At 39.0% G+C, this 16,392-nt stretch overlaps 1 protein-coding gene across 1 annotated transcript in view; it reads right to left on the reverse strand.

The window, feature by feature from the left end:
* The window catches only part of SNTB2 (syntrophin beta 2), a 101,604-nt gene that overhangs the window by 21,698 nt on the left and 63,514 nt on the right, over positions 1–16,392 (reverse strand). The window lies entirely within an intron of this gene.

Here is a 16,392-nt window from a genome sequence, read left to right on the forward strand (position 1 = left end):
TAAACCAAGGAGTGGAATATCTGGGCTGTATGGTAAGAAAATGTTTGTAAGAGACCACCAAACTCTTGTCAAACTGGCTGTACCATTTTGCATTCCCACCAGCATTGTATGAGAGTTCCTGTTGCTCCAAATCCTCGCCAGTGTTTGGTGTTGTCAGTGCACCGGATACTGGCTATTCTAATAAGTGTGTAGTAGTATCTCGTTGTTTTAATTTGCATTTCCCTGATGATATGTGATGTGAAACATATTTTCATATTCTTATTTGCAATCTGTATATTTTCTTTGGTGGGGCGTCTATTCATGTTGTCATTGGCCCATTTTTTAATGAAGTTGTTTGTTTTCATTCTTTTTTTTTTTCTTTGGCCTGTGCCGCGTGGCTTGCAGCATCTTAGTTCCCCGACCAGGGATCGAACCCATGCACCCTGCAGTGGAAACATGGAGTCCTAACCACTGGACGGCCAGGGAATTCCCAAGTTGTTTGTTTTCTTACTGTTGAGCTTCAATAGCTCTTTGTATTATTTTGGATAACAGTCATTTATCTGATGTGTCTTTTGTGAATATTTTTTCCTAGTTTGTGCCTTCTCTTCTAATTCTTTGACACTGTTTTTCACAGAACAGAAATTTTTAGTTTTAATGAAGTCCAGCTTATAATTATTTCTTTCATAAATCATGTCTTCGGTGTTGTATCTAAAAAAAGCCATTATAATACCCAAGGTCATCTAAGTTTTCTCCTGTTACCATCTAGGAGTTTTATAGTTTTGCAATTTACACTTAGGTCTATGATCCATTTTGAGTTAATTCTGGTGAAGGGCAAAATTTTTTTACATGTGGATATCTAGTTGTTCCAGCAGGATTCATTGAAAAAGACTGTATTTGTTCCATTGTAGTGTCTTTGCTCCTTTGTCAAAGATCAGTTGATGATATTTACAGAGGTCTATTTCTGAGCTCTCTATTCTGTTTCACTGATCTATATATTTGTCTGTTCTTTCATCAACACTACACTGTCTTGATTACTGCAGCTTTATAGTAAGTCTTGAAGTTGGGTAACATCAGTCCTCCAACTTTGTTCTCCAATTTTGTGTTTGTTCAATTTTGTGTTCTTCAATTTTGTGTGTCTGGGTCTTTTGCCTCTCCATATAAACTTTAGAATCAGTTTGTCAATACCCATAAAATAACTTGCTAAAATTCTGACTGGGATTGCATTGAATCTATAGATCAATTTGGGAAAAACTGACGTCTTGAAAATATTGTCTTCCTATCCATGAACATGGAATATCTATTTATTTAGTTCTTCTTTGATTTTGTTCATCAGAGTTTTGGAGTTTTCCTCATATAGATCTTGAACACATTTTGCTAGATTTATATTTAAGTATTTCATTTTGGGGGGATGCTAATGTAAATGGCATTGTGTTTTTAATTTCAAATTCCACTTGCTCATTGTTAGTATATAGGAAAGCAATTGACTTTTGTCCACTGATCTTGTATCCTGCAACCATGCTATAAGAGCTTATTAGTTCCAGGAGTTTTTTGCCAATTCTTTTCAATTTTCTACATAGCTGATCATGTCTTCTGAGAACAAAGATAGTTTTATGTCTTCCTTTTCAATCTGTATACCTTTAACTTCCTTTTCTTGCCTTACTGCATTAGCAAGGACTTCCAGTATGATGTTGAAAGGAGTGGCAAGAGGGGAACATCCTTGCCTTGGGCCTGATCTTAGTGGAAAAGCTTTGTGTTTCTCATCATTAAGTATGATGTTAGCTGTAGATTTTTTGTAGGTAGTCATTATCAAGTTGAGAATGTTCCCATTTATTCTTAGTTTACTGAAAGTTTTAATCATGAATGGGTGTTGCATTTTGTCAAATGCTTTTCCTGTATCTCCTGATACAAGATTTTTCTTCTTCAGTTTGTTGACGTGATGGGTTACACAAATTCATTTTCTTTTCTTTTCTTTTTTTTGTGGCAGGGTGGTCACACCATGCAGCATGTGCGATCTTATTCCCCTGACCAGGGATCGAACCGGTGCCCCCTGCAGTGGAAGTGTGGAGTCTTAACCACTGGACCACCAGGGAAGTCCCTACACAAATTGATTTTCAAATGTTGAACCAGCCTTGCATATCGAAAATAAATCCCACTTGGTTGTGATGTATAATTCTTTTCATACTTTTTTGGATTAGATTTGACAGTATCGTTTTGAGGATTTTTACATCTATGCTCATGAGAGATATTGGTCTGTATTTTTCTTATAATGTCTTTTTCTGGTTTTGGTATTAGCATAATGCTAGTCTCATAGAATGAGTCAGGAAGTATTCCCTCTGCTTCAATTCTTCGAAAGAGACTGTAGGGAATTTCTTCCTTAAATGTTTGGTAGAATTCACCAGTGAACTCATCTGGGTCTGGTGCTTTCTGTTTTGGAAGGCCTTACACTCTTCCCAAAAATTAACTCAAAATAGATCTTAGAGCTAAACGTAAAATGTAATAGTGTAAAGCTTCAAGAAGACATTTTAACAGAAAATCTAAGTAATCTAAAAAGATACAACACCAAAAGCATGATCCATAAAGGAAAAAAATGATTAAGTTGGATTTCATTAATTAGAAACATTTGCTCTTTGAAAAACACTGTTAAGAGAATGAAAAGACAAGTCACAAAGTAGAAGAAAATTTATGAAAACATATACCTGGTAAAGGACTGTATCCAAAATACATAAAGAACTTTTTTTTTTTTAAGAGATCACTTTTTAAAAATAATTAATTAATTAATTATATTTCTGGCTGCATTGGATCTTTGTTGCTGTGCACGTGGGCTTTCTCTAGTTGTGGTGAGTGGGGGCCACTCTTCGTTGCAGTGCGTGGGCTTCTCATTGTGAAGGCTTCTCTTGTTGCGCAGCACAAGCTCTAGGCATACGGGCTTCAGTAGTTGTGGCACAAGGGCTCAGTAGTCGTGGCTTGTGGGCTCTAGAGTGCAGGCTTAGTAGTGTGGCGTACACGCTTAGTTGCTCCGCAGCATGTGGGATCTTCCCAGACCAGGGATCGAACCTGTGTCCCCTGCATTGGCAGGCAGATTCTTCACCACTGCACCGCCACGGAAGTCCCGACAAAGAACTCTTAAAGCTCTACTTGCCTATTCAATATTCGTTTTCTCATTCTTCCTTAGAAATAGAAAGCTGCCTTTATCCTGAATGACAACATTCACAGATAAAAGAGTATTTCCCAAACTTCTTTGAAGAAAGAGACGTCCAATGAATTGCAAGCTGTTAATGGGTAGGATTACCAGAAAAGCCCCACAACTGGAGAACAAGGCAGCAGGTATGTGCCCCTTCTGTCCTTTTCCTCTTCTTCCTCCTGCCTACAATTTGGATATTATGGCTAAAGCTTCCAGTAACCATCTTGAGCCATGAGGCAACCTTGAAGGGTAGAAGCCTCTTGCTAAGGACGGCTGTTTTCTTTTACATAAGAAAGAAAAAAACACCTATTTTATTATTTTATGTTACTTTTGCTACAGAGTTTGCTTCCTAGTGATCATAAATATGCAAATGATGTGTTAAATAGGCAGTCAGAATATAAGTCTGTGATTCTGTCTGGAGATATAAATTTGGGAGTTGTCAGTGTAAAAGAGATATTTCAAGCTATGGTATCAGATACAATCACCAGAGGGACAGGGTAGTTGATAGAGAAGAGATCTGAGCCCTGAAATAAGCCAATGTTTAGAAATCCAGGGGACTTCCCTGGCGGTCCAGTGGTTAAGACTCTGCGTTTCCAATGCAGGGGCCCGAGGTTCAATCTCTGGTCAGGGAACTAAGATCCCTTTTTTTTCTTTTGGCATGGTGCGGGCCAAAAAAAAAAAGAAAAGAAAAAAGAAATCTGGAAGATAAGTAGAGATCAACAAAGGGGAATAAGAAAGTGCAGACAGGGAGTTTAGTGGAGAACTGACAGAAGCAGGAGAAACCACTAAAAAAGTACAAAAAAAGGAGCTGCAAAAAATTTTTTTCAACTACTTTCAGTAATTATACTGTTGGTGATAATGTTGTAGTAGTAATAATAGTAGCACTATTCTGATATGTAACGTGGGATAAAGCAAATGAGCAATTATGGGATGTTCTAATGTGATCATCTCTGGTGTCCTTAAGATCTGCAATTCTGGATATGGGAAAAAGGAAAACCAGATGTAAGATAGAAGACGTTAAGTGATTACACTGTAGTCTCAAACTTGAAATGGAGTATCAGTGTGAACTCAACTATGTATTTTATGTTTAAAAAATATATATATGTATATATATACACTTACACATACTTCCTACCTCTGTCCATCAACAAAGGCCTATAAACAATAACTAATCCAATAGCAACAAATGTAGTTAGTGCCCAAATTGAACTTCCATCCCCTCAGAAAAAAAAAAAAAAAAGTGAGGCTTCTTGGAAAATGTCAGATCTAGAGCAGAAAATACACAAGTTAAGTCCAGAGTATTCTATCATAATGGATAATATGGCAATTCTCAAACACTTTTATATAAAAGTCCTGTCAAAAAGGCTGAGAAGTCCACCTGAAGAGCTACCACTGGCTAAAGATAGGACCATTTTTGAGCATCAACAAGGACAAACTACAATGGATATTAAATTTATAATTTCACAGTGATTTTTTTTAAAAATTGACTGGTTCCTCCAAAAGTTAAAAATGTTACCATATGATCCAACAATCCCACTCCTAGGTATATACCCAGGAGAAATAAAAACATATATTAGCATAAAAATTTGTTCACAAGTGTTCATAGCAGTATTATTCTTAATAGCCAAAAAGTAGAAATAGTCCAAATGTCCATCAACTGATAAGTGTATAAACAAAATGTGGTACATCCATACAATGGAATATTATTCAGCCATAAAAAGAAAACTTTGGAACTACTTGGTTACAACTCTTGACTCCCATTCACTTAAAATATGATACTACTCTACTACATTAAAAAAAAAAATGATGTGCCATCTTTTTACTTTAAAAAGTGAGTTCTAGGGACTTCCCTGGTTGCACAGTGGATAAGACTCCACACTCCCAATGCAGGGGGCCTGGGTTCAATCCCTGATCAGGGAACTAGATCCCACATGCATGCCACAACTAAGAGTTCGCATGCCACAACTAAGGAGCCCTCGTGCCGCAACTAAGGAGCTGGTGAGCTGTAACTAACGAGCCTGCCTGCTGCAACTAAGGAGCCCGCCTGCCCCAACTAAGGAGCCTGCCTGCCACAACTAAGGAGGCTGCCTGCCACAACTAAGACCCGGTGCAACCAAATAAATAAATAATTTTTTTTTTTTTTTAAAGTGAGGTCTAGGAACCCCCTGGCGATCCAGTGGTTAGGACTCAGCACTTTCACTGCTGTGGCGTGGGTTCAATCCCTGGTTGGGGAACTAAGATCCCACAGACTGCACAGTGTGGCCAAAAAAAAAGTGAGTTCCAACTCATTAAGGGGGGGATAAGTAATAACGCCCCTTGAAATACTTTTAGATGTAAGAAAATGAGAGATTGAGCTAAGCATTTTAGGGAGAAGATTCAAATCAAGTATGGGACAGCAATGAAAAAAAGTAGAGAAGAGAAAAAACATTGGGAAACATAAGCAAGAAAGACCCTTAGAGTTTCTATCATATGTCATACATATTCTTCCCCATGAGATGTTCATGAGAACAGGGTTTCAAGATCAAAGCTAAGAAATGTGACATTCATGAACTAAAAACTATTTTCAGATAAAAGGGAAAGAACAGAGCTTCATGTGCCACTCATTCCTCATTGCTTGCATTACCACCTTAACCATCCCCACCCCGCCCACCCCCACCCAGTCCATGGAAAAATGTCTTCCACAAAACCAGTCCCTGGTGCCAAAAAGGTTGGGGACCACTGGTTTAAAACATATTTTAAAAATCCCTTCAACTAACAGTGAAAAACTTGCAACAAAGAAAATCTTAATCCCAGATGGCTTTGCTAATGAATTCTACCAAATATTTAAAGAAGAATCAATGCCAATTCTTTATAAAGTCTTCCAAAAAAATAGAAGAGGTGGGAATACCTCCCAACTCTTTCTATGAGGCCAGTAACATCCTAACACCCAATCCAAAGACATTTCAAGAAAAGAAAACTACAGACCAATATCATGTATAAACATAAGACATGAAAATCCTCATCAAATTATTAGCAAATTGAATCCAGCATGACCAAATAAGATTTATCTCAGAAGTGCAAGGTTGGTTTAATGTCCAAAAATCGATATTGTAATTGATTTACAAATTAATTTGATTTAAAAAATTATTTTTAAATTGACTGACAAATTGATAAGTAAAACCATATAAATAGACTAAAGGACAGAACCCACATGATCACTGTAATGGACATGGAAAAAACATTTTAACAAATCCAAAACCTTTCCAGGATGAAAACAGAAGGGAACTTCCTCACCTGGATATCAGTTTATCTATTAAAAAAAACCCACAGCTAACATCATACTTAATGGTAAAAGATTCAATGCTTTCCCCCTAAAAACAGGAAAAAGACAAGGATGCCTGCTTATGCTACTTCTATTAAAAATTGTACTGCGGATGTCCCTGGTGGTGCAGTGGATAAGAATTTGCCTGCCAATGCAGGGAAACATGTTCAAGCCCTGGTCCAGGAAGATCCCACATGCCGCGGAGCAACTAAGCCTGTGTGCCACAACTACTGAGCTTGCGCTCTAGAGCCCACGAGCCACAACTACTGAGGCCTGTGCGCCTCAAGTCTGTGCTCGGCAGTAAGAGAAGCCACTGCAATGAGAAGCACGCGCATCGCAACAGAGAGTAGCTCCCACTCGCTGCAACTAGAGAAAGCCCGTGAGCAGCAACTAAGACCCAATACAGCCAAAAATAAATTGAAAAAAAAACTGTACTGGAGGGAATTCTGTGGCGGTCCACTGGTTAGGACTCAGCACTTTCACTGCTGTGGCCTGGGTTCAATCCCTGGTCGGGGAACTAAGATCCTGCAAGCTGCACAGCACAGTCAAAACGATACATACAGGGCTTCCCTGGTGACGCAGTGGTTGAGAGTCCACCTGCCAATGCAGGGGACACGGGTTTGTGCCCCAGTCTGGGAAGATCCCACATGCCGCGGAGCAGCTGGGCCTGTGAGCCATGGCCGCTGAGCCTGCGCGTCCGGAGCCTGTGCTCCACAACGGGAGAGGCCACAACAGTGAGAGGCCCGCGTACCGCAAAAAAAAAAAAAAAAAAAAAAAAAAAGCTACATAAATAAATAAATAAATATTGTACTGGCGAGTCTGGCCAGAGCAATTAGGCAAGAAAATGAAATAAAAGGCACCTAGCATGGAAAGGAAGTGGTAAAAACTATCTCTTGTTTGCAGATGACATGATCTTGTACATAGAAAGTCCTAAGGAATCTACTAAAAACCTATTAGAATAATAAACAAGTTGAGCAAGATTGTAGGATATAAGATCAAGATATAAAAATCAGTGTATTGATGGAATACACTAGCAATGAACAATCCAAAAAGAAAATTAAGAAAACAATTCATTTACAATAGCATTAAAATTTAATACTACTTAAGAATAAATTTAGTGAAAGAAGTATAAAACTTGCATTCTGAAAACTAAAAAACATTGCTGAAAGAAATAAAAGAAAACTGAAATAAATAAAAAGATATCCTGTATCATGGATCGGAAGACAATATTTTTAAGATGGCAATACTCCCTAGATTGATCTACAGAGTCAATGAAATGCCTATCAGAATTTCATCTTTTTTTGTTTGTTTGTTTGCAGAAATTGACAAACTGACCCTAAAATCCATAGGTAAATGCCAGGGATTCTGAATTGCCAAGATAATCTTGAAAAAGAACAAAGTTAGAGGACTCACACTTCTGATTTCAAAACTTACCACTAAACTATAAAATTGAGAGTCCAGAAATAAACCCTCACATTTATGATCAACTGATTTTTGACAAGGATGTCAAGGGACTTCAATGGAGAAAGAAGTCTTTTCAATAAATGGTACTGTGATAATTGGATTTTCATATGCAAAAGAATAAAGTTTGACCACTACTTCACACCATATACAAAAACTGACTTCATTTGGATAAAAAAATGAAATGTAGAGCTAAAACTATAAAACTTTTAGAAGAGAACATAGGATTAAGTCTTTGTGACATTGGATTAGGGAAAGCCTTCTTAGATATAACACAAAAAATGCAAGCGATATAAGGCTGATAAATTGGACTTCATCAAAATTAAAAACTTCTGTGCTTCAGATGACACTATCAAGAAAGGGAAAAGAGGGACTTCCCTGGTGGTGCAGTGGTTAAGAATCCTCCTGCCAGCGCAGGGGACATGGGTTTGAGCCCTGGTCCGGGAAGATCCCACATGCTGCGGAGCAACTAAGCCTGAGCTCCACAACTGCTGAGCCTGCGCTCTAGAGCCTGTGAGCCACAACTACTGAGCCTACGTGCCACAACTACTGAGTCCACGTGCCACAACTACTGAAGCCTGCTCGCCTAGAGCTCATGCTCCGCTACAAGAGAAGCCACCGCAATGAGAAGCCCATGCACCGCTCACCACAACTAGAGAAAGTCCACGCACAGCAATGAAGACCCAACACAGCCAAAAAAACAAAAAAACCATATCTTCACACAAAAAGTTGTACCTGAGTGTTATAGCAGCATTATTCACAACAGTCTAGTCAAAAAAGTGGAAATAACTCAAATGGCCATCAACTGATGAATGTGCTATATCCATACAATGGAATATCATTAAGCCTTGAAAAGGAATGAAGTTGTGACACGTGCTCCAACGTGGATAAACCTTGAAAACATTACACAAAGTGAAAGAAGTCACACATAAAGGGCTATGTAACATGATTCCACATATATGCAATGTTCAGAATAGGCCAAATCTACAGAGCCAGAAAGTAGATTTGTGGTTGCTTAGGCCTGGGGGAGGGGAAAATGAAGAGTGACTACTAACGGGTAAGGAGTTTCTTTTTGGGGTGATGAAAGTGTCCTAATATTGATTGTAACTCTTTGAACATATTAAAAACCATTAAACTTTCTACTTCAAATGGGTGAACTGTATGGTATGTGACTTATATCACAATAAAGCTGCTAAAAAAGTAACAGTGAAGTATATATATGGAAAGAAGAGGAGAAAGCAGTTCTCTTTAAAGTCATTAAACTATTCAACACTTTGCTTCATGACAACCACTTAATATAGTTTAATTTATTCACTTCTTCCAAAAATATTTTCCCTATTTTTAACAAGTTCGAAGTAGATCAGTATAACAGAACACACTACCTCACTATAAGGAATCACTCAGCAGATAATGTTTTCCACATAGGATTTTTAAAAACTTGGATGAGAAATGTATACCAAAGATAAATAAATAAAATGGCTTGTTCTTAGCTTCACTGTAGGCTGTACACCTGTAATATTTTTCTACAAATTTGCTGGTTCCTTCCTTTACTCCTCTAGCAGTAACCTGAGCAGATGACATCTAAGAGTAAATGGATGCTCCTTCACATTTCCTTTCATTGCCAGGGAGTCACTACTGGTTCAGATAAAAGACAAGCCTGTGTCTCTCAAGGAAAAGGCAGTTTCTTCTAATCTACCAACTGGTTTAGCCAAGTTAATTACTATAGTTCTCAACCCTGGCTCTACACTAGAATCAGCTGGTGCACAGCTTTTAAATATTACTGATGTCTGGCTCCCATCCTCAAACATTCAGATTTAACTGGTCTAGGGTGGGGCCCAGTCAACCTTATTTTACTATAAGTTCTCCAGATGATTCAAATGTGTAGCCACAGTTAAGAAGCACAAAACTAATGGTTTGCCAACATTTTGGTCTTCAACAAAGGAGGACCCTTTGTTGAGGACACTTCAACACTCTTAAAAACTGAGGGGGCTTCGCTGGTGGCACAGTGGTTAGGAATCCTCCTGCCAATGCAGGAGACATGGGTTCAAGCCCTGGTCTGGGAAGATCCCACATGCCGCGGAGCAACTAAGTCCGTGCACCACAACTACTGAGCCTGTGCTCTAGAGCCCGCGAGTCACAACTGCGGAGCCCATGTGCCACAACTACTGAAGCCCGCGCACCTAGAGCCCATGCTCCCAACAAGAGAAGCCACTGCAATGAGAAGCCCTCGCTCCCCAATGAAGAGCAGCCCCTGCTCGCCGCAACTGGAGAGAGCCCACGCTTAGCAACAAAGACCCAACGCAGCCAAAAATAAAAATAAATAAAGTAAATTTATTTTCTAAAAAAAGTGTTTAAAAACTACTGAGTACTCCAAAACACTTTTCTTCATATGGATTATATTTATTGATATTTACTATAATGAGAAATTAAAACTGAGAAATTTTTTTTTTTTTTTTGCGGTACGCGGGCCTCTCACTCTTGTGGCCTCTCCCGTTGCGGAGCACAGGCTCCGGACGCGCAGGCTCAGCGGCCATGGCTCACGGGCCTAGCCGCTCCGCGGCATGTGGGATCTTCCTGGACCGGGGCACGAACCCGTGTCCCCTGCATCGGCAGGCGGACTCTCAACCACTGCGCCACCAGGGAAGCCCTGAGAAATTTTTTAAATATTAATTCATTTAAAAATAAAAAATAACAAACCGGTTAGATGTTAATATAAATAACTTATTTTTATTAAAATAATATTTTCCCAAACAACAACAAAACATTAATGTGAAGAGTAGCATTGTTTTAAATTTTTTGCAAATCTCTTTAATATCCAGCTTAATAAAACAGAGCTGAATTCTTATATGTGCTTCTGCATTCTGCTGCAGTATGCAGTTTAAGTATGCCAAGCCTCACACAGCTAGGCAGTTGGACAAGGAAGGAGTATTTATAGCCTTTTCAGATAATTGTGGTTATCTTTCTGTCTACCAAACCAAAACTCAACAGCGGATTCTTAAAGGTTAGTTGCAATGTAGTATCTGAAAACTTATCAATAAAGTTTTCATATCCTGTTACATTAAAAATCCTTTGGTCTCTCTTGCAGCTTGAATAGATCTTTCTTACCCTTGCATGCTTTTGTAGCATCATGTATTGGTCATTTGGAATATATTTTTTCATTGAGTTATGCACATTTTCCAAATGTTAAAAGCATTTTATTATATCAAAAAGTCACATTTGCTAGTATCACCAATGATCTCATCAGACAAGTCTTTAAGTATTGGGAAGCTATCAAACTCACAGAGACAGATGCTAGTTTTCCAGAATTCTAATTTTTGTTTGAAAGCTAGAAATTTATAATTGTTAACAAATACCATCAGTGTTTTCCTTAAATGACAAATTCATTTTGGTTATTTTAGGGAAAAAAATGTCTAACAAATACCCAAGTCTGACCAGCCACAGTGTGTCAGCCAGTTGTTTTTTCAAGTGAAAAAATGGTGTTGCATGAAAAAACCCGCTGGTTCAGCTTGCAGCTCAACCACACATGCTTTCCTCTGCAGCAACTCTCATACCTCAGTATGCAGCAGAAGTGGACTCTGAGCACTTCCCACTTCATCTCACAGATTATTAACAAGATGAATACTCAAGGGTTGAGATTAAATAAACTAGTAATTTTTACTGCTTCAACAAAGACATTTTGAGGTTAAACTGGTATGTTTTCTCCCTGCAAGTCCATACAGTTTGGTGCCAACTGCCTTGATTCATGCTAAGGTACCAGCAATTTTACCAACCCTCAGTGCAAATGTCAACAATGAAAAAAGCAAACAACACCTTAGTATTACTGTGAAAATAGTTTTGAACTTACAGACACCCTGAAGAAGGAATCCCCAGAGGTCCATGAAAGTATAATTTGAGAACCACCTCCCTGGGCTGATCCCTGTAGAACCAACATGCCAATTACACATTAGCTATCTCTGGAAGAGTTAAATAAGTTTCAAAACTACTTCACATATGATCCAAGTAAGACAAAGTATGAGGAAAGTGACAGGGTGTATTCTACCATATTCAGTTTGATTGCTAATCCCAAATCAGACATTAAAAAATAGAAAGTCCAGGAGAATTTTTCCTACAGATTTGATTATGAAATATTTGGCAGAGGGAATCTAATTCAAACCAGCTGCTGGACTCTTGCTGCACAGCAGTTGGTTAGAACACACTGCCAAAAGGCCCCCTTAGTGGGGAGGCCAGATGAGCTCATGCAAAGGCGTTTCAGCAGCTTTTACCCTGTTAAGTCCCATAAGCACACCACCACTCAATTTTCCACATCATAAAGTAGCCACACTTTCTCTGGATCGTTTTCTTTTCCAGTCAAAGAAAGATTATAGGAAAAGACTACAAAATTCACATCCTGCAAAATCCACGGCACCTATATCTATTTTTCTACCTGTATCCTGTACCTGGCTTTAACCTCAAGAAATGTGTAAAATAAAAATAAAATAAAAATCCTCTTCATTTATCACTTTCATGTTTTTACTTAATTCCTCAACCATCCCGAAATATCAGCTATTAAGTAAACACACACACACACTTTTGGTTTCCAAGAATCTATAAATGTGCAAGCCAATATAAATGGTTAACTCATGTTAATTTATATTACCCTAACAGTGTTCTTTGATTTTTAAAATTTATTTTATTTATTTTTGGCTGTGTTGGGTCTTCATTGCTGGGCGCAGGCTTTCTCTAATTGTGGCGAGCAGGGGCTACTCTCCGCTGAGGTGCGCAGGCTTCTCATTGCGGTGACTTCTCTTGTTGCGGAGTACGGGCTCTATGTGCATGGGCTTCAATAGCTGTGGCACGCGGGTTCAGTAGTTGTGGCCCATGGGCTCTAGAGAGCAGGCTCAGTAGTTGTGGCGCACGGGCTTAGTTGGCTGCAGCATGTGGGATCTTCCTGCACAAGGGCTCGAACCCGTGTCCCCTGCATTGGCAGGTGGATTCTTAACCACTGCATCATCAGGGAAGCCCTTCTTTGATTTTTTTTTTAAATTTACTTATTTTATTTATTTACTTTTGGCTGCACTGGGTCTTCGTTGCTGCACGCGGGCTTACTCTAGTTGCAGCGAGCGGTGGCTTCTCTTGTTGTGAAGCACAGGCTCTAGAGCGCAGGCTCAGTAGTTGTGGCACACAGGCTTAGTTGCTCTGCAGCATGTGGGATCTTCGTGGACCAGGGCTCGAACCCATGTCACCTGCACTGGCAGGAGGATTCTTAACCACTGCACCACCAGGGAAGTTCCCTTCTTTGATTTTTGAACTGCAATTAATTCTTAATTTATCAGGGACTATCTACCTTTGCTATTGGATCATCAAGGTCCTTAATCTTTTCCTTCTCTATATGTTTATGTTACCCTTGTGTGTGTGTGTATCTCATCCACTCATAAGAACATGTTCCAAAGTATTAGAATTAGTGAAAGTGAACATTCAGCCCTTTCTCATTACTCACATGTATCTCAAACTGCCTCTTTCCTCCACACTAAAAAGACATAAGCACACCACTTTCTGGCTTTGCCTCTCTTTACTGGATACCTTCTGGTCTGGGTTCCTCCTCTGGTCTCTTTCAGTGGCGATACTCTAACCTCTCTAGGAGGCAGAGGATGATTAAGCCCCCTTAATTCTATCAAGAAGTGACTTCAACCAATTCCATTTGGCCAACACAGCCACACGGAAAAACTAAACCTCTCATCTGCCTGTCACTTTTGCTCCTAATCCACCAGTACTTCCTGGGCAAGGAGTGAAGAATCCTTGCTGTTTCATTAATTAAACATATTAAGAGGGACTTCCCTGGTGGTGCAATGGTTAAGAATTTGCCTGCCAATGCAGGGGACAACGGTTCGAGCCCTGGTCTGGGAAGATCCCACATGTCGCAGAGCAACTAAGCCCAGTGCGCTACAACTACTGAGCCTGCGCTCTAGAGCCCTTGAGCCACAACTACTGAGACCGTGTGCCACAACTACTAAAGCCCGCGTGCCTAGAGCCCGTGCTCCGCAACGAGAAGCCACCACAATGAGAAGCCCGCGCACCGAAATGAAGAGTAGCCTCCACTCGCCGCAGCTAGAGAAAGCCCACGCGCAGCAACAAAGACCCAATGCAGCCAATAAATAATAAAAAACAAAAACAAAACAAATATATATCTGAATTCCTCACATTTAATATGAAACTTTCACTACTCATAAAAACTGTTGGTTTAGAGCTAAGCTCTTCTTTTAACAATGTCAAAAAACCAATTATACTTTTTACACAAATTCTTCCTTGACATATTTTCACTTAATAATAAATAATTATTATAATTAAAGAAGCTAACAGTTACTTAAGTGCCTACAATGTGTCAGGTACCACTGTAGGCATTTTAAAAGTATTGACTCATTTTAATACTCACACCCCCTCTATCTCATTAGGGTCCACTTAACAAATGAAAAGTCTGTGGCACAGAAAGATTAAGTAACAATGCTCCCAATTACCTAATATAAGTAGCTATTAGGAACTCAAACTCAGTTTAAGGATTGGTCTTATTCCCTTCTATTAAATCTTGTTGGCTTTTGGGGTTTGTTTTATTTATAACAGCTTTACTGAGATATAATTCACATTCCATATACTTTACCACTTAAAAGTGTACATAGTTCAATGGACTTTAGTATAATGAGAGTTTTGCAACCATCAGCACAATCTTAGCACATTTTCATTACCCTAAAAAGAATCCCTATACCCACTAGCAGTCACTCCCTATTTCTCCCAACTCCCTCCCTGCTCCCCCGCCAAAAAAAACCCTGGCAACAACAAATCTACTTTCTGTCTGTATAGATTTGCCTATTCTGGACATTTCATATAAATGGAATCATACAATATGTGGTCTTTTGCATCTGGCTCCTTTCACTTAATATAATGTTTTCAAGGTTCATCCATGCTGCAGTGTGTATCAGAACATTTTTTATTTTTTTGCTGAATAATATTCCATTGTATGGGCTTCCCTGGTGGCACAGTGGTTGAGAGTCTGCCTGCCGATGCAGGGGACACGGGTTCGTGCCCCGGTCCGGGAAGATCCCACATGCCGCAGAGCGGCTGGGCCTGTGAGCCATGGCCGCTGAGCCTGCGCGTCCGGAGCCTGTGCTCCGCAACGGGAGAGGCCACAACAGTGAGAGGCCCGTGTACCGCAAAAAAAAAAAAAAAAAAATTCCATTGTATGGATATGCCACATTTTGTTTATCTGTTCATCAGCTGATGGACACTTGGATTGTTTCCACTGTTTAGGTGTCATAAATGATGCTGTTATGAACTTTCATGAATAAATTTTTGTGTGGACATTTTTCATTTCTCTTGGATATACAACCTAGGAGTGGAATTGCTGGGTCATACAATGACTATGTTTATCCTTTTCGGGAACTTTCAGATTTTTCCACATCAACTGCACCATTTTACACTCCCACCAATAGTGTATGAGGTTCTATTTTCTCCTACATCCTAGTCTACTCTTGCATATTATCTTTTTAATTATAGCCATCCTAGTGGGTGGGAAGTGATAGTTCATTGTGGTTTCAATTTCCAACTCCCTGATGGCTAATTATGCCGAGCACCTTTTCATGTGCTTATCGGCCAGTTGCATATCTTCTTTGAACAAACGTCTACTCAGATCCTTTCCCCATTTTTTAATTGGGTAATTTATCTTTTTATTATTGAGTTGTAAGAGTTCTTTATATTTTCTAGATACAAGTCCCAGATTAGATATATGATTTGCAAATATTTTCTCCCATTCTGTGGGTTTTTTCACTTTCTTAATGGTGACATATGAAGCAAAAAAGTTTTTAACTTTGATTAAGTCCAATTTATTTATTTATTCTCTTGTTGCTTGTGCTTTGGTGTTGTATCTAAGAAGGCTCTGCCTAAGCCAAGACCATTAAGATCTACTCCTGTATTTTTTTTCTACGAGTTTTAAATCTTATTTATATCTTTTCCTTAGTTGCAAATTAATACCACACTGAGAGTACCCACACAACCACCCCATTTCCTTGTTTAGTACCAAAGTACCTTGGTGGTCTAGGTCCAGTCTAGTCAATGTCCAGAATTATTTGTTTATGAGATTATAATTTCTATATTGAACAAAGGCTCATCTAGGGGATGACATAGGTTTCTGCTCCATCCCTCCAGTAACATCCAGTAAAGGAAATGTCTAAGGATATAGCTACCCTCCTTGCATTCTATGATCATAACTAGAGCATAAGCCTCTTCCATAAAATTTAAGCTTAAGAGATCTGGACAGTCATATTCATAAGCTCTAACTCTTTAGAAAATATAAATTTAATTGCTCTAATTATATCTACTGAGACATGTCTACATGTTTTGTTACAATTCCTGTCATGTTCCCAATATAACTAAGACAGAAACTGTAATTTAAGTAACAGAATTTATTTCAACTAAGGTTTACTGAAGGCCTACTATACACAAA

This window comes from Stenella coeruleoalba, assembly GCF_951394435.1.
Source record: "Stenella coeruleoalba genome assembly, chromosome: 20".
Lineage (NCBI taxonomy): Eukaryota > Metazoa > Chordata > Mammalia > Artiodactyla > Delphinidae > Stenella > Stenella coeruleoalba.